Raw genomic sequence first — 22,963 nt, 5'->3', positions numbered from 1 at the left:
CCATTACGCTCTTGTTTAACCACATCTTGAGTACCTGCTGTGCGCCAGGAGCTGAGACACCTTGGAGCGTCATGAGTATTGTCCCAGCTCCTAAAACCTTTAGGGATCCCCAAGTTCTAGACTGGCCAAAGCTGGCTGCCTTCACCCCCACCAAGGGAGACCCCCACAAACCAAGGGAGCCCTGCTTTCAGGTGCATGGGGCCTCTTCTCTCTGGGAGGTGACAGTTTTTTGAGGGTGGGGCCAGACACCTCCCAGGCTATCCCTCACAGGAGAGGGTGGTCTGGACTGGAGGAGTAGAAGCAACCAGGCACTGGGGAAGGGGAGGAGAGCGTCCTGAGTCCCAGGGGTCAGATAGGAGCAAGAAGGAAACTGACGTGTTGCAGGGCGTGTGGCTCAGGAAGTGAGAGAGGGGCTCAGGGTCGATTCTGCCTGCTTTTCCTTCCTCCAGCTTGCTCAGCGCTCTTCCCAGAATGTGGGCCCCAAACCGCCAGGTGACAAACAATGACCCCACCCCAAGATAGTCATCCAGCATGTTTGAAGTTCCATCTGGTCCTGTACCCAGTCGCACACCAACGAACGCAGACCCATGACCACTCCACAACCTCGCATACAGACGGGGCAAATCCCACCGCAGATCTGTGCATCCCAGGCATGCAGGCAATGCGATACCAACACATGCCCCAGTCACCCACGCCCGGGCCTCTGAACCCTGCTCCAGTCTCCTCAGTCAAGGGCGGCTGCCCCCTCGGGCCTCTTCCACCCTTTTGCCCTATTCAGATGCCTGGTTCCCAGCATTGCTTGGGTAGAGACTCCCGCCTGACAAGCCCCAGCAGGCCAAGTTGATGAGCCGGCCAAGCAAGCCTATGTCTCCCCAGCGCCCTTATTGTGCACATAACCCCCATCACCGGGAACCTGGGCACCCCGCACCGGTGCTATGTCTGGCCCACGGGTAGAGGGTGGTTCCCAGGGTCTCCCCAGACCCAGTGCTCTTCCCCTCTAGGGCCACCCTTGCCCGGGGTTGGGATGGACTATGCTCCCTCTCCCTCAAACTAGGCCAGAGCCACGGAAGCCTGGGAAGGAAGATGAGGAAGCACTTGTCACTCCAGACATCCCATCACCATCAGGAAGGTGGGCTGAGATAATCCAAAAATCACAAAATCCTCAAATTCTGGCTGGGCATGATGACTCATGCCTATAATCCCAGCACTCTGGGAGGCCAAGGCAGGAGAATCGCTTGAGCCCAGGAGTTCAAGACCAGATTGGGCAACACGGTGAAACCCCGTCTCTACAAAAAACATAAAAATTAGCCAGGTGTGGTAGTGCATGCCTGTGGTCTCAACTACTGGGGAGGCTGAGGTGGGGAGGATCACCTGAGCCCAGGGAGGTCAAGGCTGCAATGTGAGACCCGGTCTCAAAAAAAAAAAAAAAAAAAAAGGCTGGGCAACTTGGCAAGACCCCATCTCTACAAAAAATTTAAAAATTAATTGGGGATGGTGGCGTGCACTTCTGTTCCCAGCTACTCAGGAGGCTAAGGTGGGAAGATCACTTGAGCCCACGAAGTCAAGGATTCAGTGAGCTGTGTTCACGCCACTGCACTCCAGCCTGGGTGACAGAGCAAGACCCTGTCTCAAAAAAAAAAAAAAAAAAAAAAAAAAATCCCCAAGTTCTTTCAGTGGCAGCACAGCTCAGGGGCTGACACATGGGATCTGGAATCCTCTGGAAGCTGAGTCAGAGCCCCATCTCTACCACTTTCTAGCTGTGAGACTTTGGGCAAGTTACTTAACCTCCTTAAGTCTTGGTTCCTCATCAATAAAATGGGAATGACATGAATTTCCACCTCAAAGGCTGTTGGGAGGATTAAGTAAATTAAAGAAAGTCTTAGCACAGGCTCAGAGCACATAGTAGGGATTTAATAAATGCAGGCTGTTTTGACGGCTTTTTGGATAGTCATCACAGTCATACTCACATTCAGACATGCAGACAGCCATGTATACACAAAGACACAGTGACACATGCGGACACTCACAGACCCAGGCAAACTCATCCTTCCCGGCATCACCCCTACCTCCCACTGCCAGCCCCAGGTTCCTACAGGCTCCTGACGTGCCCCAGTTCCTCCCAAGCAAGGAGGATTCAGTAGGATCTCCCACTTCCTTGGCTGAACTTTGGCAAGCCCAGAGCACTACCTTGTGGGCCCTCTGGGAGTAGGGAAGGAATGGGTAACATGAGACCCCAGGATGGGGCCCCTCCCAGCAGGCAAGGAGCATGGCAAAAGTGCCAGGCTGGCAGGGTCTCCAGTGCCACAGGAGGGCCAGTTCACCCCTCAGGGACAACAGAGGAAGGGGAGACTAAAGAGGAGCCTCTTTCCTCTTGGTGGGAAATGAGCACTTACAGAAAAGGGTGCGTCTAGAGCCAGCCACAAAGTAAACACCAGGGCCATTGCCCAGGCAACAGCAGGCTGGCATGGGACAAGGCTTACCACAATCCCTCTGTACCCCCTGATTTACCCACTCAGCAGCCCCCTGCCTGTCTCTGGGGTCTCCATTCTGGTTTCTGGGCCTGTCTGCAGACTCCCCAAAGGGAATAAGCTGTGCCTCCTCCATCAGACTGTGTGCTTCTTGAAAACAAGGGATTTTTGCCCCACATCAGTCTAGGGTCTCCCAAAAGATATGGCCTGTGGCTTTCCCCTCAGATAGGAGGATGCTCAAGGGCCTGGCCTGAGTCTCCCTCTTAGACTGAGAGCTCCCCAAGGACAATGGCTGTTGGGTTTTCAGAGTGGATTTGCCCTCCTAGAGAGCTTTGTGCATAGTGGGCTCTCAAAAATTACTTCTTTTTTTTTTTTAGACAGTGTCTCTGTTGCCCAGGCTGGAGTGAAGTGGTGAGATCTTGGCTCACTGCAACCTTCACCTCCTGGGTTCAAGCGATTCTCCTGCCTCAGCCTCCCGAGTAGCTGGGATTACAGGAACGCGCCACCACACCCAGCTAAATTTTGTATTTTTGGTAGAGATGGGGTTTCACCATGTTGGCCAGGCTGATCTCGAACTCCTGACCTCAAGTGATCCACCCACCTCGGCCTCACAAAGTGCTGGGATTACAGGCGTGAGCCACCGTGCCCAGCTCAAAAATTATTTATTAATGGTTAGGATGTGGAGAAATTGGATTGCTGTGGGAATGTAAAATGGTGTGGCTGTGGCCAGGCACAGTGGCTCATACCTGTAATCCCAGTGTTTGGGAGGCCAGGAGTGCAAGATCAGCCTGGGAAACATATTGAAACCCCATCTTTATAAAAAACGCAAAATTGGCCAAGCGTGATGGTACACACTTGTAGTCCCAGCTACTTGGAAGGCTGAGGTGGGAGGATCCCTTGAACCCAGGAGTTGGAGGCTGCAGTGAGCTGTGATCACACTACTGCTCTTCAGCCTGGGCCACAGAGCAAGACTCCCTCTCTAAAAAAGTAATAAAAATAAAATAAAATTTAAAAATAAATAAATAAAATGGTGAAGTTGCTATGGAAATCAGGATGACAGTTTCTCAAAAAATTAAACATAGACAGGAGGCTGAGGCAGGAGAGTCGCTTGAACCAGGGAGGCAGAGGTTGCAGCGAGCCAAGATCGTGCCATTGCACTCCAGCCTGGGCAACAAAAGGGAAACTCCATCTCAAAAAATAAAAAATAAAAAAATTAAACACAGAATTACCATATGATCCAGTAATTCCATTTCTGGGTATATATCCAAAACAACTGAAAACAGGGATGAGGGGATGTTTGTACACTCGTGTTCACAGCAGTGTTATTCACAACAGCCAAGAAATGGAAGCAACCCAAGTGTCCATCTACGGATGAACGGACAAACAAAATGAGGTATATCCACACAATGAAATCGTCTGTATTATTGTATTACATAGAATACATACATTACATGAACAATACATAATTGTATTATTTAGCCTTTTAAAATAAGTGAAGGCTGGGCGGGGTGGCTCACACCTGTAATCCCAGAACTTTGGGAGGCTGAGGCGGGAGGATTGCTTGAACCCAGGAGTTCAAGACCAGCCCAGGCAACATAGCGAAACCCCATCTCTACAAAAAAAAAAAAAAAAGCCATGTGTGGGGGCAAACACGTGTAGTCCCAGCTACTTGGGAGGCTGAGGTGGGAGGATGGCTTGAGCACAGGAGATGGAGGTTACAATGCACTGAAATTGCGCCACTACACCTCAGTCTGGGGGAGCCAGACCGTGTCTCAAATTTAAAAAAAAAAAAAAGAAATTTTGACACATGCTACAATGTGGATGAACCTTAAAGAGATTATGCTAAGTGAAATGAGCCAGACACAAAAGGACTAATACTGGCTGGGCTTGGTGGCTCACGTCTGTAATCCCAGCACCTGTATTCCCAGCACTTTGGGAGGCTGAGGTGAGAGAATCACTTGAGGTCACGAGTTCAGGGCCAGCCTGGACAACGTGGTGAAACCCTGTCTCTACAAAAAAAAAAAAAAAAAAAAAAGGTAGCAGAAAGTGGTAGCATGCACCTATAGTCCCAGCTACTCAGGAAGCTGAGATGGGAGGTCTCAGCTTGAGCCCAGGGGGTCAAGGCTGCAGTGAGCCGTGATCATACCAGTGCACTCCAGCCTGGGTGACAAAGCAAGACCCTGTCTCAAAAAAAAAAAAAAGGAATGAATGAATAAATATTATATTATTCCACTTACGGTGATAGTGGAATATCACCATTTATGGTGATAGCACAATAATATGGATGTACTTAATGCCACTTTACAGTTAAAAATTGTTAAAATTATACATTTTGTTGTATATATATATATTTTGAGATGGAGTTTTGCTCTTGTTGCTCAGGCTGGAGTGTGGAGTGCAATGGTGTGCTCTTGGCTCACTGCAACCTCCGCCTCGCGGGTTCAAGCAATTCTCCTACCTCAGCCTCCTGAGTAGCTGGGACTACAGGCGCGAGCCACCATGCCCGGCAATTTTTTTTTTTTTTTTTTTTGTATTTTTAGAAGAGACGGGGTTTCACTGTGTTAGCCAGGATGGTCTCAATCTCCTGATCTCATGATCTGCCCACCTCAGCCTCCCAAAGTGCTGGGATTACAGGCATGAGCCACAGCGCCCGGCTGTATTATATATATTTTATATATATATATATATATATATATATATATATATATATATATATATATATATATTTTTTTTTTTTTTTTTTTTTTTTCTTGAGACAGATTCTTGCTCTGTTGCCCAGGCTGGAGTGCTATGGCATGATCTCGCTTACTGCAAGCTCTGCCTCTGGGTTCACGCCATTCTCCTGCCTCAGCCTCCCGAGTAGCTGGGACTACAGGTGCCCGCCACCACGCCCAGTCAATTTTTTGTATATTTTAGTAGAGACAGGGTTTCACTGTGTTAGCCACAATGGTCTTGATTTCCTGACCTTGTGATCTGTCCATCTCAGCCTCCCAAAGTGCTGGGATTACAGGAGTGAGCCACTGCACCTGGCCATTTTATAATTTTTTTAAAAAGGCCAAGTCAGAAATCAAACACACAAAAAAATAAAACATAAGGCCAGCCACAGTGGCTCAGGCCTGTAATCCCAGCATTTTGGAAGGCCAAGGCAGTTGGATCACCTGAGGTCAGAAGTTTGAGACCAGCCTGGCCAACATGGTGAAACCCCGTCTCTACTAAAAATACAAAAATTAGCCGGGCATGGTGTCAGGTGCCTGTAGTCCCAGCTACTCTGGAGGCTGAGGCAGGAGAATCACTTGAACCCAGGAGGTGGAGGTTGCAGTGAGCCGAGATCGCACCATTGCACTCCAGCCTGGACGACAAGAGCAAAATTCCATCTCAAAAAAAAAAAAAAAGTTGAAAGATGAAACAAATGAACAGGCTCTCCTTGGTGCCCAGGAGAAGGCTCTGCCCACAGAGGTTGCCCAGGAGCTGGACACCTCCTGCCTGGAAGACCTTTCCCTGCCATTCCTCGTCACTACACCTCCTCAGAGTCTCTACTGTCATCTTTGGAGCCCTAGAGGTTCCTGAACAGGGGAAAAGCCCAGCCTGAACCTGGTACGCATCAGGTCCTTGGCGTTGATGGGGGCCTGCCATCCACAGAGGTTGCCATCCCCAGTCATGCACAAACTCTTCCAAGGCTGCCAGCAGGACCTTGGAAGTGTTTTCTTGTCAGAAACCTGACTCAGTGTGGGAGTCCTCAAACCCACCAAGCACACACATGCCCGTTCCAACGTGCCACACGCTCACACCCCCCTGTAGCATACACACAAGGGCATGCCCACAGAGACACGGCCGGGTCCTCGCAGGCACTCCTGGAAATGAGCCCGCACACTGGCACACTGAAGGATGATTATCTCGGCTGCTGGATAGGCAGGTCCCGTGGGCAGCAGAGCCCCCTGCTGGCCCAGTGCTGGCATGCCTCGTCTCCTTGACAACCCAGAGCGAGCAGAGGGGTCCTCATTCCCTCAACCTCGCTCCCCAGGCCCCTCAGCTCCAACCAGCCCTGGGATGTTCCCCTCCCCATCTCCTACAGAGGAGAAAAATCCCCTGCAGAAAGACAGGGCAACTGTGGAATCTCAGGGTCTCCCTTCGGTCAAGGAGAGCGGCCAGAGCCCCTTTTCAGACTAGACTGGAGCAGTCATTCCTAGAGGCAGTGAATGCCTGCAATGGCTCTTCTCTAAGGCCAGCAGATCCATCCCCCGGTCTCACACTGGACAGCACACTTCAGAGGAGACTAGGGGAGAGCTCTAGGTGTGACTCCGCCTGCCCCCGCCCCCCAGGAGTGCTTCCTGTTGTCTGACAGCCTGGGCAGAGGTAACAGGTGCACACATTGGTTTCCTTCAGGCAAGAGATGGGTCCCAGTCAAGCTGAGACCATGTCCCCTCCCAGGGCAGGTCTCAGCAGATTCCGAAAGTCTCCCCGGAGCACATGGGGCTCCCTGCAGGGAGAGGCTCTCAGCCCCACCCCTGAAACCACCCACCCCCTCACCCCAGCCCTGCCCATCCCTCCTGGGTTACCCCTACCTTCCCCTTCACACATGTGGCCCTGCCTATGAACTGAACCACTCCCTAATCCAGTCTGTGATGCCCAGAGGCAGCTGGACAGGTGGCAGGGACAGTGGCTCTGCAGGGACAAACAGCCTCCCCTGGGCCGCTGCCATGAGGGAGCCCCCTGGGCTGGGCTCTCTGGTCAGAAGAGGACAGATGGCATCATCCTCGCTCCAGATCCTCCTCCCACCTCCCCCTGCCAGTCTGCCTGGCCCCACATTCGGGGACAGGATAACAGCCACACAGTCATGAGTGCTTGTTGAGTGCTTACTGTACTCCAGGCATGCTGCTGTTAAATGCACTAACTCATTTAACAGCAGAACAACCTCTGGAAATAAAGGTGGCACACAGCACCCACCACCTGGAACTCCTGGCTCTCCACTGGGTCGGGTGCTAGGCAGGGAATGCTGGGGTGACCTGCAGGGGCACTGAGGCGTGGGGACAGGGAGGCTGGTGAGAAAGTGACCACTGTCCCGGCATCAAGAAGGCTAACACAGAGTAAAGACCACACTTGCCATTGGTACTGGCCCTGACCCTTTTCTGGCTGTGTGACCTCAAGATCATCACTCAAGGTCACTCAGTTTTCCTTATTTCTTCAGCTATAAAATGAAGACAGGGATAGCAGCCTGACAAAGTGGCTGAGAACCAAGAATTAGGTGTTATGGCCCCAGCCCTCCATCCCCGCATTGGAGCAGACTCTGCTTCCTAGATGTCTCCGGAGTCTGCTCACTTCATCACACCATTGCCCTGCTCTAAGTGGCGGTCACCTCTCTGGTATCTGACAGTCCAGATTGATTATTTTAATATTATGACCACCAGGCCTTGTGGGACGCGCCTTGGTCCCCACACCCACCACGCCCTCTTCCTCTATGCTCTGGCCACCCTGGCCTCCTTCCAGCTCCTGTGAAGACCAGGCACCTTTCCAGCCACAGGTCCTTTGCACATGCTGCTTCTGGAATGCAACCCATGCCCTGATTCACTCCTACCCACCCTGTTGCTCTTAGCAAAAATGTCACTTCCCCAGGCACACCTCCTCTGGCCCCAGACCAGGTCAGTTACCTGTGCACCCTCTTGTCAGTGTCTGTTTATTTATGAGCTTATTTTGACCAACATCTCCCCACAGGGCTGTGGGTCCTGGAAGGCAAGGGCCATGTCTGCTTCGCTGGTGGTCAGATCCCTGGCTCCTGGCCCAGGGTGGGTGCTCTGCACACTGTTTCTGAATGTTGAGGAATGAATGAGCCTTTCCTCAGAGAGTTAGGGGTAACCAGAACCCTGTCCCCAGGAGGGGTCTAGTAGAGGCAGGGACTGCTTCAGATCTTTGTCTTTTTATATCCCCACCCCTTCCTCAGACGGAACCAGATCCAGAAGTCGGGGGTGCTGGAATAAGGAAGAAAGGGGGGCCGGGCGCGGTGGCTCGTGCCTGTAATCACAGAACTTGGGGAGACAGAGGCAGGAGGATCCCTCGAGCCCAAGAGTTTGAGACCAGCCTGGTCAACATGGTAAGACCCCATCTCCACAAAAATAAAAATAAAAATTAGCCAGGCGCCATGGGGCACGCCTGTAGTCCCAGCTACTTGGGAGGCTGAGGTGGGAGGATTGCTTGAGCCAAGAGTTCAAGGCTGCAGTGAGCCATGATTGTGCCACTGTACTCCAGCCTGGGCGATGGAGCCAGATCCAAGCTCAAAAAAAAGGAGTGGGGGAGAAAGGGGTGGGGAGAAAAGGGGGAGCTGCTTCAATCCTCTTTGCAGCTCTGTGCCCTCACCCCAGCTGGCCACACTCCAGCCACGAGCCCTCCTCGTGGGTTCTGCAATGTGCCACACCCTTGTCCTGAGACTCAGGGCCTGCTCCCTGCATCCAAGTTCCCCTCTCCCTGGACTATAATACAGTGCCTGCCTGCCCCCTCCCCATCCCCTTTTTCCCTTGACTCAACCCTTACCCTCCAGGTCTTGACTTTCTGAAATGCTTGTCTAACTTAGCAAGCTAAGGAATCTGTCATGGTACCACAGCTAATGTCAGCTCGGGAATGAAAATACGGGCAGAGCCCAGACTCAGCCACCTCATTATGCACCTCATTACCACCGGTTTCTCCCTCCAGGCCCCGCCCTCTCTGGGGCCTCAGTTTCCCTATGTGGGCTCTTCCATGACAAGGGACTTGGATATCTGTAGATTTCAGGAAGATTGGTTGAGAGGAGGGAGGAGGGGAAGGGGAAAAAAGAGAAGAGGGGAGGGAGGGGAAGACAACAGAGGGGCCTCGGGCCAGCCAGACATGAGAAACGTCAAGTATGTGAAGTACGCCAGCCCTGAGCTATGAATAGTGCAGCAGGCTGGCAGCCCAGGTGGGCCTTTCTGCCCTTCCCATGGGAGCTCTGCACAGGGGGCCTGAAATGGGGAATGGGGCATGAGCTGAGGAGGCACACTTGGGGACAGAGCAAGGGGTGTTGTCACGCAAATGAGATGCAAATACACAGCAGCAGGCAGGTCTGATTGGTGGATCCCTGTGGGGCTGGGAGCATAGGCTGAATGGTCACTCAGCAAAAGGCAGTGAGTGCCCAGCCTGCAGCACAACCCAGGGCCTCTGCCCATCCGCACTGCAGCCCTGGCAGCTGCATTTCCCAGGCTTGGAGGTCCCTTCTGGTCACCAGTGGCCAAAATCCTACTGATGCTGTGTAGCCTCCGGAGGCCTCTAAAGGTCGTGGTAAGGCTCTGCCTGCCCCAGACACCATCCCTGACCACCCCGGAACCAGGTCAGCCTCTCCTCCTTGGAGCTCCCAGGTCTGACAGACAGCTGAGCACCTGGAAATTACAACATCCCCAGTCCCGGCCTCTAGATCCCTCTCCTCATCAGTAATCCCGGCGGGACACACACTGGGCTTAGGGGCTGGAGGCCCAGTTCATGGCCCCCGTCCGGCCCCTTGTGTGCCCCCAAAGAAAGCAGTCACCTTCAGAGCCGATTCCTCTTTCGTTCATTCTAGGACTGTTCACTGGGTACCACCAACGGCCTGGCACTGGGCTGGGGGGGGCAGTGACACAAGGGAAGATGAGTCAGAGGCCAGGTTTCGGGTCCCAACTGCATGACCTTGGTCAAGTCCTTTCCCTCTCCATGCCTCAGTCTCCTCAGCTGTAAACTGGGTCCTGGAGAGGACTCAACGTTGAGTGTCTGGCATGTAGAAGTTGCTTAACAAATCAGTTCCGTAGTCCGAGGATTTTCAAAAATTAACAAAAGCAGTCCCTGATTTTATAAAACCAAAGAGACAGACATGCAACAAATGAAGGTGCTATAGGGCATAGTGTCTAAAAGTTCCTAAGCAGAACCTGGGCACAGTGGCTCATGCCTGTAATCCCAGCACTTTAGGAGGCCGAGGTCGGAGGAGCACTTGAAGCCAGGGGTTAGGGACGAGCTTGGCCAACATGGTGAAACCTTTTCTCTACCAAAAACACAAAAAGTGGCCAGATGCAGTGGCGTGTGCCTATAGTCCCAGGTACTCAAGAGGCTGAGGCAGGAGAATCGCTTGAACCCGGGAGGAAGAGGTTGCAGTGAGCAGAGATCGTGGCACCGCACTCCAGACTGGGCGACAGAGCAAGACTCGGTCTCAAAAAAAAAAAGTTCCTAAGCAGGATTCAGAGGAAGCTGGTTTGAATCCTGACTCAGGCCCACTTCCTATCTGTATGTCACTGGACAAGTTACCAACCTCCCGGAGCTTCTGTTTCCACAGATATTAAATAGAGATAATCCATCGCCCGTGGGATTGTTGTACAGATTAAAGAGACGGTGTGTGCAAAGTGCTCAGCACAGCAGTGTCTGGCTCTGAGGGCTGCAATACATGTTTGCTATAACCAATACTCCCATTGTTATTATTATTGGTGGACAATGCAGTGCCCAGTGCTGTGGGAACACTCAGTTCATCAGTCAGCAGCGTTCTAACAGGGCCTGGCCTAGAGGCTGGATATAGAGCAGTGAACGAGACAAAGTCCCTATCCTCGCGGGGCACAAGGTCTAGTGCGCAGAGGAGGAAGTCACGATATATTTGAGTGGTGGAGGGAGGTTTTACAGAAGATATTTGAATTGGGCATTGAAAGAGGAACAGGAGTTGGAGAAATGGAAAAGGCAGAGAAGGCCCTTCTAGACAAGGGAAAGAGACGGCACAGCAAGTTTCTGGAAAGGGGGAGAGGGTGACATATTCTCATTCTTTCTTTTTTTTTTTTAGACAGAGTCTCACTCTGTCGCCCAGGCTGGAGTGCTGTGGTGCAATCTCGGCTCACTGCAACCTCCACCTCCCAGGTTCAAGCGATTCTCCTGCTTCAGTCTCCCAAGTAGCTGGGATTTACAGGCACCTGCCACTACGCCCAGGTAATTTTTGTATTTTTATTTTTATATTTATTTATTTTGACACGGAGTTTCGCTCTTGTTGCCCAGGCTGGGGTGCAAAAGTGCGATCTCGGCTCACTGCAACCTCTGCCTCCCAGGTTCAAGCGATTCTCCTGCCTCAGCCTTCCTGAGTAGCTGGGATTACAGCTACTGTGGTGGTATGAGCCAACACTCCTGGCTAATTTTGTATTTTTAGTAGAGACGGAGTTTCTTCATGTTGGTCAGGCTGGTCTCGAACTCCCGACCTCAGATGATCCACCAGTCTCAGCCTCCCAAAGTGCTGGGATTACAGGCGTAAGCGACCGTGCCCAGCCAACATATTCCACTCTTATCCTGCCCTTCCAACTGTACCTCCAGTTTCATCTCCCATCTTCTTTCACCTGGTCTGCTGCCTCCACTGCCCCAGACCCTTGTGTGGCTCCGAAGTAGCTATGGGAGCAAGTCAGGATCCTAGCATGGCATGAGGGATATGCCCTGATGGGGGAGGGAAGGAGCGGGATCTGGTCTCATTGGCCTTGCCAACCTGACCTCCTCCCTGTACTCTGAGCCTTGTACTCATCAATCTCTTAAGAGGCCAGGCTGGTTCATGCCTCCTTGCCTGAGGTAATGTTGGGTCCCTCTGCCTGGTATGCCCTTCTCTCTCTTCTCCTCCATCCCTTTCTTGTCCCAGCAAACATTTTTTTTTTCTTTGAGACGGAGTCTCACTCTGTCTCCAGGCTGGAGTGCGGTGGCGCAATCTTGGCTCACTGCAACCTTCACCTCCCGGGTTTAAGTGATTCTCCTGACTCAGCCCCCCGAGTAGCTGGGACTACAGGCACATGCCACCACGCCCAGCTAATTTTTGTATTTTTAGTAGAGATGGGGTTTCACCATGTTGGCCAGGATGGTCTCGATCTCTTGACCTCGTGATTTGCCTGCCTTGGCCTCTCAAAGTGCTGGGATTACAGGCGTGAGCCACTGTGCCCAGCCCCAGCAAATATCTTTCAAGCTTTGGTAAGCCTCATCTCCCCACAGTGAAGCCTTCCCCTGAGAGCTGGAGCATCTTTGGAGGAGGCAGGGGCTCAGCCATTTCATTGACAGAACCCTGGGGTCCCCCACGCCACTCACGAGCAAACCCAGACTCCACACTGAATCACAGAAGACACAGAGAAGCAGAACTTAATCTACATCTCTCTGCACCCACCACCCATTACATCTGTCCTCCCCACCCCTTCGTTATCCCAACCTTTGCTTGGATTTCAGGGCTCAGCTGTGGGGAAGAGGGTCTACCTTCCCTGGGTGAGGGGTGTCCTCCCAGCTCTTTGTTGTCAGAGAATATAGCAGTCACAACAATGGCAGACCTAGGATTCTGAAAGACCCAGCTTTAATTTTTTGGGGAGGGTGAGGGTGGATAGGGTCTTGCTCTGTTACCCAGGCTGGAGTACAGCGGTTCTATTATAGCTCACTGTAGCCTCGAACTCCTGAGCTCAAGCAATCTTCCCAACTCAGCCTCCCAAGTAGCTAGGACTACAGGTGTGCACCACCACACCTGGCTAATTTTTTAGAGACAGGGTCTTGCTATGTTGCCAATGTTGGTCTCAAATTCTTGACCTCTGGCTCATGCCTGTAATCCCAACACTTTGGGAAACCAAGGCAGGAGAATCACTTGAGCTCAGGAGTTCAAGACCAGCCTAGGCAACATACGGAGACCCCCACCGCTACAAAAAAATTAGCCAAGCATGGTAGCGTGTGCCTGATTGTGCCACTGCACTTCAGCCTGGGTGACAGAGCAAAACCCTCTCTCTCAAAAAAAAAAAAAAAAATCCTAGCTTCAAGCAATCCTCCTGTCAAAGCCTCCCAAGTCTCTGGGATTACAGGTGTGAGCCACCGTGCCTGGCCCAGCTTGAAATTTGATGCTTGGTGACCTTGAGTGAAGTTATTTGCCCACTCCAGGTCTCAGTTGTTGCATCTGTAATTATACATCCCCCTTATGACGGCACTTGAAAAATTGATCAAAAAGGATTTCACTATAGAATCCTCAGGTTAATGATAGATTTGGAAACAGGAGATGAAAGAAAGGAGATTAATCATATCACCAACTGGTTTTTAACCAATCCCTATGGCAATTCTACCCAGCTTCCGGCCTCCAGCTTTAAACTCCTGTTAACGCCTTTGTGACCACATTCACTCTCCAGTGATTACCATGGTGAAGACACTAGCTTGTGTAGGCTGCAGGTCCGTCTCCCCAGTCAGACTGGGCCATTTTTACATTAATATTTTTGGCAGGGGGCCCCTGAGGGGTGTTCGGTACTGGTAGATCGGGTGGATGCAAATCTTAGAACTCATGGTTATACAATCTTTGTGGAGACTTTTTGTCTGGCGGTAGGAAAAGCAGACAAGGAGGCCCTTGAGGGCAGGGTTGTGTCTCATTCATCCAGGTCCCAAGAGAAAGCCTGGAACGCAGAGAGCAAGCAAGCACCAATCACCACTGACAGTGGGTTCCATTCGGCTCCGGCCCAATGCTGGACTTTCCCGAGCCCTGGGCCTCCCATGCTGGGGTCAGGTCGTTCTCCTGCTCCAGGCTGAAATTAGGGAGACAGCAGGAGGGGCGCTCTCTGCAAGCCAGGCCTGGGAATATCCTCAGCATCCCCAGACCACACCCCGTCTCTCAGATAAGGCTTTCCCTAGCACTGGGGGTACCTAGGCCTCTAGGCCACTGGAGAAGACAAAAGTCCCAGTGCGGAAGGAAGAGGAGCTGTTTCTCTCTCACTTTGGCAACCCCGGCCTGGTTGTGTGGTCCCCATTTTCTGCCTCCTACCCTCCCCTCTTGCAAACATCCCCCCTGCCCACCGCACCATCTCCTGGGCTCTGGACCCAACCTCAGTTGTCCCCCTCGCCTTCCTTGAAACATCTAGGTGCTGTGTGGGAGAAGCACAGTGCCAAGGCTTCATTAGAGCTAATGAAGTTCAGCTCTGCGATGCCACTGCAAGATACAGTGCGCAGACAGCCTCCATCGCAGCCTGGGGCCTCCGCCCCCTCCTCCGCCTCTCTTGGGGAGGAGCCCAGGGCCACACCTCCAGAAGAGGAAAGGAAGATTTATAAGAATCTTCCCAGGCCAGGCGCAGTGGCTCATGCCTGTAATCCCAACACTCTGGGAGGCTGAGGCAGGCAGATCGCCTGAGGTCAGGAGTTCAAGACCAGCCTAACCAACATGGCGAAAGCCCATCTCTACTAAAAGTGGGTGCCTGTCATCCCAACTACTCAGGAGGCAGAGGCAGGAGAATCCCTTGAACCTGGGAGAGGTTGCAGTGAGCCGAGATCGTGCCATTGCACTGCAGTCTGGGTGACAGAGCGAGACTCTGTCTCAAAAACAACAACAACAAAAATCTTCCCTAGTACAGAGAGTGCCTGGAGGCCAAAGAGAGATCGGGTTCCGGGGCAAGAAGTAGAAACAGCATCAGAGCGGGGGCAAGATTCTCCCTTGGGCCGCAAAAGGCTCCCCTGTGCATTGCTCAGTCCAAAAGCCTGGGGTCCCTCTTTCTACTAGGATCTTGGGAACTCACCAGCAGGAATCATTCCTTCCTCTCCTTTTTTTCATGGAATCACCGCAGGTCAGACCTGAAGGAACTCTGGGCACTTCTCTACAACCCTCTTATGACAACTCAACAACCCGAGGCCCCTTCCTCCTCCCACCTGGCATGCATCCTCTCAAGCGATCCTCCTGCCTCAGCCTCCCGAGTAGCTGGGACTACAGGCGTGAGCCACCATAGTCCCTACAGTCCTAACCGCACAGGGCTGGCTTCCTTCCACTCTTGCTGGTCCTTTCTTCTGTGCTCTATCCCCTTGGACTGTCCTTTCTTTAGGCCTCAGTTTCCCTATGAGGCAAATGGAGAGACAGGGAAGGAGGGTGGCCTCTGATATTCCTCCAGCTGAAACAAAGGAAGACGTCCCCTCTCTGGATAGCTTTCCTCCTCCTTCCGTCCCTTTTCGGGAACAATACAGAGTTCCTCCACTTTGAGCATAAGGGAGACTCTACGGGGGACCCTCTCCCTCCAGCCTTTGGGGACTCTCAGGATCAGGAAAAGCTCTAGATTGCCCAGGTCCCCACCTCTCCCTCCTCCCAAGAGCTCTGAGTCTGGCGCCCACACCCGATTCTTTCCAAGCTCTCACACTTTCGGGAAAATCAGAAAGGAAGAAGCAGCTGTTGATGCAGGAAAACAGAGCCAGACAGAAGTCAGATTGGAGACAGAAACACTCTCGGGCCAGAATGAACTCGGCCCCTCCCTAGGTGGACCCCAACTTGGGGCTAAGGCCCCTTGAGTGGTTATCCTCCCACATGGCTCCCATGCGGTCCCGCAGCCCACCACATTCCTCCGGCCCACACACCTCCCACCAGCTTCCCCACCCCGAGAGGCCAAGGCAGGTCTGTTTCTGTCCCTCAGGCCTCAGCCTGTGGGTCTCAGTCATCCCCATGTCCCGCCCCACGCTGTCTCTCCTCCCAGGGATTCAGGCTGAGCTTTGAAAGGGTCACTGCAAAGAGGACCTGCCTGCCGAGGGCCTAGCCAGACCCAGGGCCAACTCTCGGCCAGATTCCTGGCGGCTGGGGACAAAGGCCCCACTGTTCCCCGACCCCCGGACGCCCCCAAATGCACTGGGCATAAGAAGTCTTTCTTTCCCCAGTTCCGCTCCTTACGGGCCCGGGCTCCTTGCCACCGGGAGTAGCCCTGGCTCCTCCTCCAGGAGAAGCTGGGGGGTTGGCGGGACAGGGAATTACCAGTTTCCCCACCGCCACCACCATACACCCAAACCCCTTGGGCACCCAGAATGATGAAACCCAGCTGGGTGCGGTGGCTCAAGCTGGTAATCCCAGCACTTCGGGAGGCTGAGGCAGGCGGATCACCTGAGGTCAGGAGTTTGAGACCAGCCTGGCCAACATGCTGAAACCTTGTCTCTACAAAAATAAAAACATTAGCCAGGCATGGTGGTGCACCTGTAATCCCAGCTACTCAGGAGGCTGAGGCACAAGGATGATGACCAAACCCTGGGGCCAACTTTAGGACCAGTGTCCCAGGACCCTCTCTGTTCCTTAGCCACCAAGCCCTTCCTGGGCCTAGAATACAATCCCACCTTTTCCCACCTATCAGAACCATACCCACCCTTGCAGTCCTCCTCCAGGCAGCCTCTCAGGACTACCTATCCTCTGAAGAGCCTCACAGTCCCAGCCATAGCAGCCAACCCCTGACGTTCCCAGAGGCTGGGGACATCTCTGCCTGCTCTCCCCAGTGCCTCACAGTAGGAAGTAGGATTCACCTGCTCCTCTAATTTCCTATCATATAGTGCTGATGCCAAAGCAGGGCCCGGAAAGTTTCCTGTGCCAAGGCTTTCCTGAATTCTCTCTAGTGCATATCATTCTCCAGCCTGTGCTTGCCTGGACCTCATTGCACCTCCAGTGATGGGGGCCTCATTACCTCTAGAGGCAGATCACTTTCTCTTTAGATTACTCTGACCGTAAAGGTCAGTACTTTTTACTGAGCCAAAAGTGCATTGTTCTCCTTTCTATCCATTGATTGTTTTTTTAATAATAGTTGCTACCAATAATTGAGATGACTAAATCTCAGCCACTTTACCAATATTACCTCATTTAGCCCTCTCCATAATTTTGAGGGATTATTTCAGGGATAAGAAAACCAGCCAGGTGTGGTGGCTGACACCTGTAATCCCTACACTTTGGGAGGCCAAAGTGCAGGGATTGCTTGAGTCCAGGAGTTTGAGACCAGTCTGGGCAACATGGCAAAACCCTGTCTCTATAAAAAATACAAAAATAGAAAACTTAGCTGGGCATGGTGGCATGCACCTGTAGTCTCAACTACTCAGGAGGCTGAGGAGGGAGGCTCACTTGATCCCAGGAGTTCAAGGCTGTAGTGCACCAAGCTCACACCACTGCACTCCAGCCTGAGCAACAGAATGAGACCCTGCCTCAAAAGAATAAAAGAAAACCGAGGCTAAAACAATGAAGCAACTTGACCAAAGGCACACAGTGAACAAGGAGTACATCTAAAATTTGGATCTCAGCAGGCTGAAGGCAGGCAAAGCCCATACACTCTACCTGAGGATGCTCCTGCCTTCCAACGAACTGAGGGTCAGGCCAGGCTCAGGCCTCATAGCTCCAGTGATTGGCCTGTCTAGATTAAACGGTGGACCATATCTCCCTCGGGGTCCTCTTTTTTTCTAGCCAGCTCCTCTCCTTTTTCAGTAGATGAGGTGTGGCCTGCAGATAGTGACTAACTAGTTCTTTTTAATTTTTTTTTGAAATGGAGTCTTGCTCTGTTGCCCAGGCTGGAGTGCAGTGGTGCGATTTCAGCTCACTGAAACCTCCACCTCCCGGGTTCACGCCATTTTCCTGCCTCAGCCTCCCAAGTAGCTGGGACCACAGGCGCCCGCCACCACACCTGGCTGATTTTTTTTTTTTTTTTTTTTTTTTGAGACGGAGTCTCGCTCTGTCACCCAGGCTGGAGTGCAGTGGCCGGATCTCAGCTCACTGCAAGCTCCGCCTCCCAGGTTTATGCCATTCTCCTGCCTCAGCCTCCTGAGTAGCTGGGACTGCAGGCGCCTGCCACCTCGCCCGGCTAGTTTTTTTGTATTTTTTAGTAGAGACGGGGTTTCACAGGGTTAGCCAGGATGGTCTCGATCTCCTGACCTTGTGATCCGCCCGTCTCGGCCTCCCAAAGTGCTGGGATTACAGGCTTGAGCCAATGCGCCCGGCCTGATTTTTTGTACTTTTAGTGGAGATGGGGTTTTGCCATGTCAGCCAGGATGGTCTCGATCTCCTGACCTCGTGATCTGCCCGCCTCGGCCTCCCAAAGTGCTGGGATTACAGGTATGAGCCACCGCGCCCAGTCTCCTGACTAGTCTTTTTTTTTTTTTTGAGACGGAGTCTCGCTCTGTCTCCCAGGCTGGAGTGCAGTGGCCGGATCTCAGCTCACTGCAAGCTCCGCCTCCCGGGTTCCCGCCATTCTCCTGCCTCAGCCTCCCTAGTAGCTGGGACTACAGGCGCCCGCCACCTCGCCTGGCTAGTTTTTTGTATTTTTTTAGTAGAGACGGGGTTTCACCGTGTTAGCCAGGATGGTCTCGATCTCCCGACCTCGTGATCCGCCCGTCTCGGCCTCCCAAAGTGCTGGGATTACAGGCTTGAGCCACCGCGCCTGGCCCTCCTGACTAGTCTTAATTCAAACCAACAAATGGGGAGCAGAGGGGTCAGAGAGCAAGAGGTCATCTGCCTAGGTGCACAGGGCTTTGAGGAGGTTTCAGATGTCCCTGGGCCTAAGGTTTAGGAATGGAGGGAGGTGGCCAGAAATCCAACACCCCCTTCTCGCTCTTCTTTGTTTTGTTTTGTTTTGTTTTTTGAGACAGGGTCTCATTATGTTGCCCAGGCTGGAGTGCAGTGGTGCAGTCACGGCTCACTGCAGACTCAAACCCTCCAGCTCAAGTGATTTTCCCACCTCCACTACCTGAGTAGCTGGGACTACATGCTCAGCTATGGTTTTTTGTTTTTGTTTTTGTTTTTGTTTTAGACTACATTTTGCTCTTGTCATTAAGTCTGGAGTGCAATGGCATGATCTTGGCCCACTGCAATCTCCCTCTCCCGGGTTCAAGCGATTATCCTGCCTCAGCCTCCCAAGTAGGTGGGACTACAGGTGTGTGCCACTTCGCCCAGCCAATTTTGTACTTTTAGTAGAGACAGTGTTTCACCATGTTGGCCAGGCTGGTCTCAAATTCCTGACCTCAGGTGATTCACCTGCCTTGGCCTCCCAAAGTGCTGGGATTATAGGTGTCAGCCACTGCTCCTGGGCCCAGTTAATTTTTTTTTTTTTTTTTTTTTTTTTTTTGAGGCGGAGTCTCGCTCTGTCGCCCAGGCTGGAGTGCAGTGGCGCGATCTCGGCTCACTGCAAGCTCCGCCTCCCGGGTTCCCGCCATTCTCCTGCCTCCCGAGTAGCTGGGACTACAGGCACCGCCACCACGCCCGGCTAATTTTTTTGTATTTTTTTAGTGGAGACGGGGTTTCATTGTGTTAGCCAGGATGGTCTCGATCTCCTGACCTCGTGATCCGCCCGTCTCGGCCTCCCAAAGTGCTGGGATTACAGGCTTGAGCCACCGCGCCCGGCCCCAGTTAATTTTTAAAAATGTTCTGTAGGTATTGGGTCTCCCTATGTCGCCCAGGCTGGTCTCAAACTCCTGAGTCCAAGCAATCCTTCTACCTTGGCTTCCCAAAGTGCTGGGATTACAGGTGTGAGCCTCTGTGCCCGGCACCAACACCCTTTCTGTGAGAGTTAGAGAATTGATAGTTAGGACAGGCCCTGCCCCAAACCAGGCTTTGTCTAACCCTCTAACTTCAAAAGGACAGAATCTTCCACCACAAAGTGATGCATTGAGCTGAACATCTCAGGGCCAGAGAGGTGAAAAATAAACAGGCCTCTTGATTCCAACCTGTAGTTTTTTTTTCCCACGTGCTCTTTCTTCAGCACCGACCCCTCAGAACTCTGAGGGAACAAGAGAGGGAGGGAGAGCCAAAGAGAAGCCAAAGACTGGGGAAGCCCCTGGTGACCCCTGCCATGCTTCAGTGTGGGCGAGTGGACCTTCCCTTCCTCTCTAGGTTTGGCTCAGGCACTGTTGTGAGAAAACAAAGTGTGATAGACCTCCAAGCCACCTTCCCAAGGCCCCAGCACCCCCACTTCCAAAGGGATAGGCTATAGAAGTCTGTGGTTTTTCCATACACACTGTCCCATTAGTCATGAATTAATTCTTTTTTTTTTTTTCAATCTTTTTACTTCATGGCCAACGTAATAGCATTATTCGTGAATTCAGTCATTTGGTCTACAAACATTATCTGAGGACTTGCTATATGCCAGGCTCTGTGGACACCGAGACAAACATGACACCTCTGGGGCCCCTTGGAATGGGGTTAAGAACATGGCCAACTCTTCAGCTCTGCCACTTACTTGCTGGGTGGCCTTTGGAAGCTATGGTATCTCTTTGTGTCAGTTTCTTTTTTTTTTTTTTCTTTTTCTTTTTTCTTTTTTTTTTTTTTTTGAGGAGTTTCACTCTTGTCACCCAGGCTGGAGTGCAATGGCGCGATCTCGGCTCACTGCAACCTCTGCCTGCCTGGTTCAGGCAATTCTCCTATCTCAGCCTCCCAAGTAGCTGGAAGTACAGGCGTGCATCACCACGCCCGGCTAATTTTTTGTGTTTTTAGTAGAGACGGGGTTTCACCATGTTGGCCAGGTTGGTCTTGAACTCTTGACCTCAGGTGATCTGCCCACCTCAGCCTCCTAAAGTGCTGGGATTACAGGTGTGAGCCACCGTACCCAGCCTGTGTCAGTTTCTTAATCTGTCAAGTGGGGTGATGGTAATATACCAACATAGAGGTAAGCACTATGGAAGGAGTTGCTATTATTATTTTTCTTGGCCTCAAATAACTCCTGTCTGGTGGGGTAGATGGATATGAGATGGACCATCACAGTGTCAGGGGTAGAGCTGAGCATGGGGCGCCCTGGGAGGCCACAGGCGGGGCTGTTCCCTGGTTTGCACTTCACAAACATTTATGGAGAACTGCTCTGTGCCAGGCTCTGTGCTGGCCACTGGGGACACAGAGATGAACAGGACACATTGTCCACTCATCCCCGCTCCTCCCTGCCCTCCCCTCTCCCTCTTGGAGCCCAGTCCAAGAACCCTGCACTGAGGGGGGCCACGAAGGACAGAACCAACCACAGAGGGAAAGGCATGGCCTGGGAGCTGGGAGTCAGAAGATGGGTCCTTATCTGCCAAGGCTGAGGGACCTTGGGCACTCCCCAGTCTGTTTCCCCACTGTAGCCTAAGAGAGTTGGACATGATGACCCCTTTGGTCCTCACCCACTCTGACAGGTGGTAAATACACCCCACCCCAAAAAGGGCTTTAAAATCTCCCCAAAGTCCAGCCCCAAGGCCATCTCAGCCTGATGTCCCACTGAGGCAGTCGGGGAGGAGATGCCTGCCTGGCGCAGACTGGTACTGCCCTGCTGACAAACTGGCACAATTTCACAAGAAACAGGGGGGCCTGGATCTAAAGGCGGGTTGTTTGAAGGGGGTGCGGGGTGCTAGGGGAAAGGCAGCACCAGCTCCCACAGGCCCTATTCATGTCTCTCTCCCGAGACGGTGAGAGCAGGATCATTAAAACCGGGCTTTGTCCAAATCCCTGACCAAGCCAATATCTCACCTTTGAACCCCTGCAGCCAACAGAGCAGGGCTTGATGCTCCTTTGGAAGGAAAACACCAGTGAACTGAGCCCTGGCCGAGTGCTATAGGCCAGCATGGGGCAGGGTGGGAAAGATTGGAGGAGTAAAGAAATAGAACAGAAGACAAGCAACCAAGCTGTAATCCAGCCAGAAGCTGACCTTGATCTTGGGCTGTGTACAGAATGGATACAGATTTGGGGTGGGAGTGACAGCGGTACACAGCAGGTCCTGAGAAGCCAGATAGTGAGGGTGAGAGCAAGACCCTGGAGCCAGACTGCCATGTTCCTACCCTGGCTCCACAGGGCACTGGGGGTGTGATTTGGGCTGCAATATTAGCTGTCTGTGCCTCAGTGTCCTCAACTGTAAAATGGGGATAATAATGGTATCTACCTCTTAGTGGTATTGTGAGGATCAAATGAGGGAGTTTTTATAAATCCTGGCCAGGAGTTTTTGCTGTCTGTGTATTAACTATGAGCTACACTGTGAAAGCAACTCCCCTTCCTTAAAAACACATTTTTTGTTTCCAGGCACCAATGCTCATTTGAATATATTTGCTGGCATATTTGATATCTCCAATGACCATCTCCAGATTTCTACATTGGAATCCAACTTACAAGAATCCACCTGACCCACTATACTGCTGGAAACTTCCCTGCATGGCTAGCCTGGGATGCTGCGGGTCACAAGCCCCTCCCTAGAAGTTCTCCTGAGTATCTAACTGCAGTCCCTCACATTGTAACTTCTTCCACACTGCTGCTTTGTAGTCTCTCTTTTAACCTTGCACATCAAGAAGTGCTTCTGAGTATCCCTGCAATGAAGGATGAAGCAATCTACTACCCACTCCTGCACTGCTCTGCTCAGAACGAGCACCCTCCCTCACTCCCACTCCCATCCATGCCAAGAATGCTACACTTCTTCCCCATGAGCCCAAGGTCAGCCCGAGGAGAGGGGCACAAGCACGGGGTCTCTTCCCCCCATCCAGTCCTTCTCTGCTTGGGTTGGGATCCACGCAAGCCTGACCCATTGCTGTAGTCAGACACCTTCCTAATAGCTTTACTCCCCAAGCTTCATCTTGTGCCCTGACTACCTTCAAGCGTCCTGGGTTCTTGCCTGGGCACCCTCACTACATAGGCTCAGACCCTCTCTGTGAAATGGGACACCAACACCTACCCTGCCCACTCCCATTCTTCCTGTTTATTATTATTGAGGCCTTTGAATCCAGCATTGAATGTAGAGGATTTACTGCTCCCACGGTTCCCAAGAAGAGGTCAGGGCCTCAGGTGCAGGATCTTGGAA

The 22,963-nt window shown here is 52.2% G+C and overlaps 1 protein-coding gene and 1 long non-coding RNA gene across 9 annotated transcripts in view; one reads left to right on the top strand and one right to left on the bottom strand.

Moving 5' to 3' along the window:
* The window catches only part of ARHGAP23 (Rho GTPase activating protein 23), an 87,476-nt gene that overhangs the window by 62,925 nt on the left and 1,588 nt on the right, over positions 1–22,963 (bottom strand). The gene's annotated exons all lie outside the window — the stretch shown is intronic.
* Positions 5,192–10,125, top strand: LOC144335648 (uncharacterized). The gene is made up of 3 exons (XR_013406643.1): positions 5,192–5,394; positions 5,716–6,957; positions 7,126–10,125. It is a non-coding gene; the product is annotated as an uncharacterized LOC144335648 (long non-coding RNA).

This window comes from Macaca mulatta, chromosome 16, assembly GCF_049350105.2.
Source record: "Macaca mulatta isolate MMU2019108-1 chromosome 16, T2T-MMU8v2.0, whole genome shotgun sequence".
In the NCBI taxonomy this organism is placed as follows: Eukaryota; Metazoa; Chordata; class Mammalia; order Primates; family Cercopithecidae; genus Macaca; species Macaca mulatta.
The sequence above is the reverse complement of the archived record's forward strand: the minus strand, read 5'-3'. Positions and strand labels throughout refer to the sequence as shown.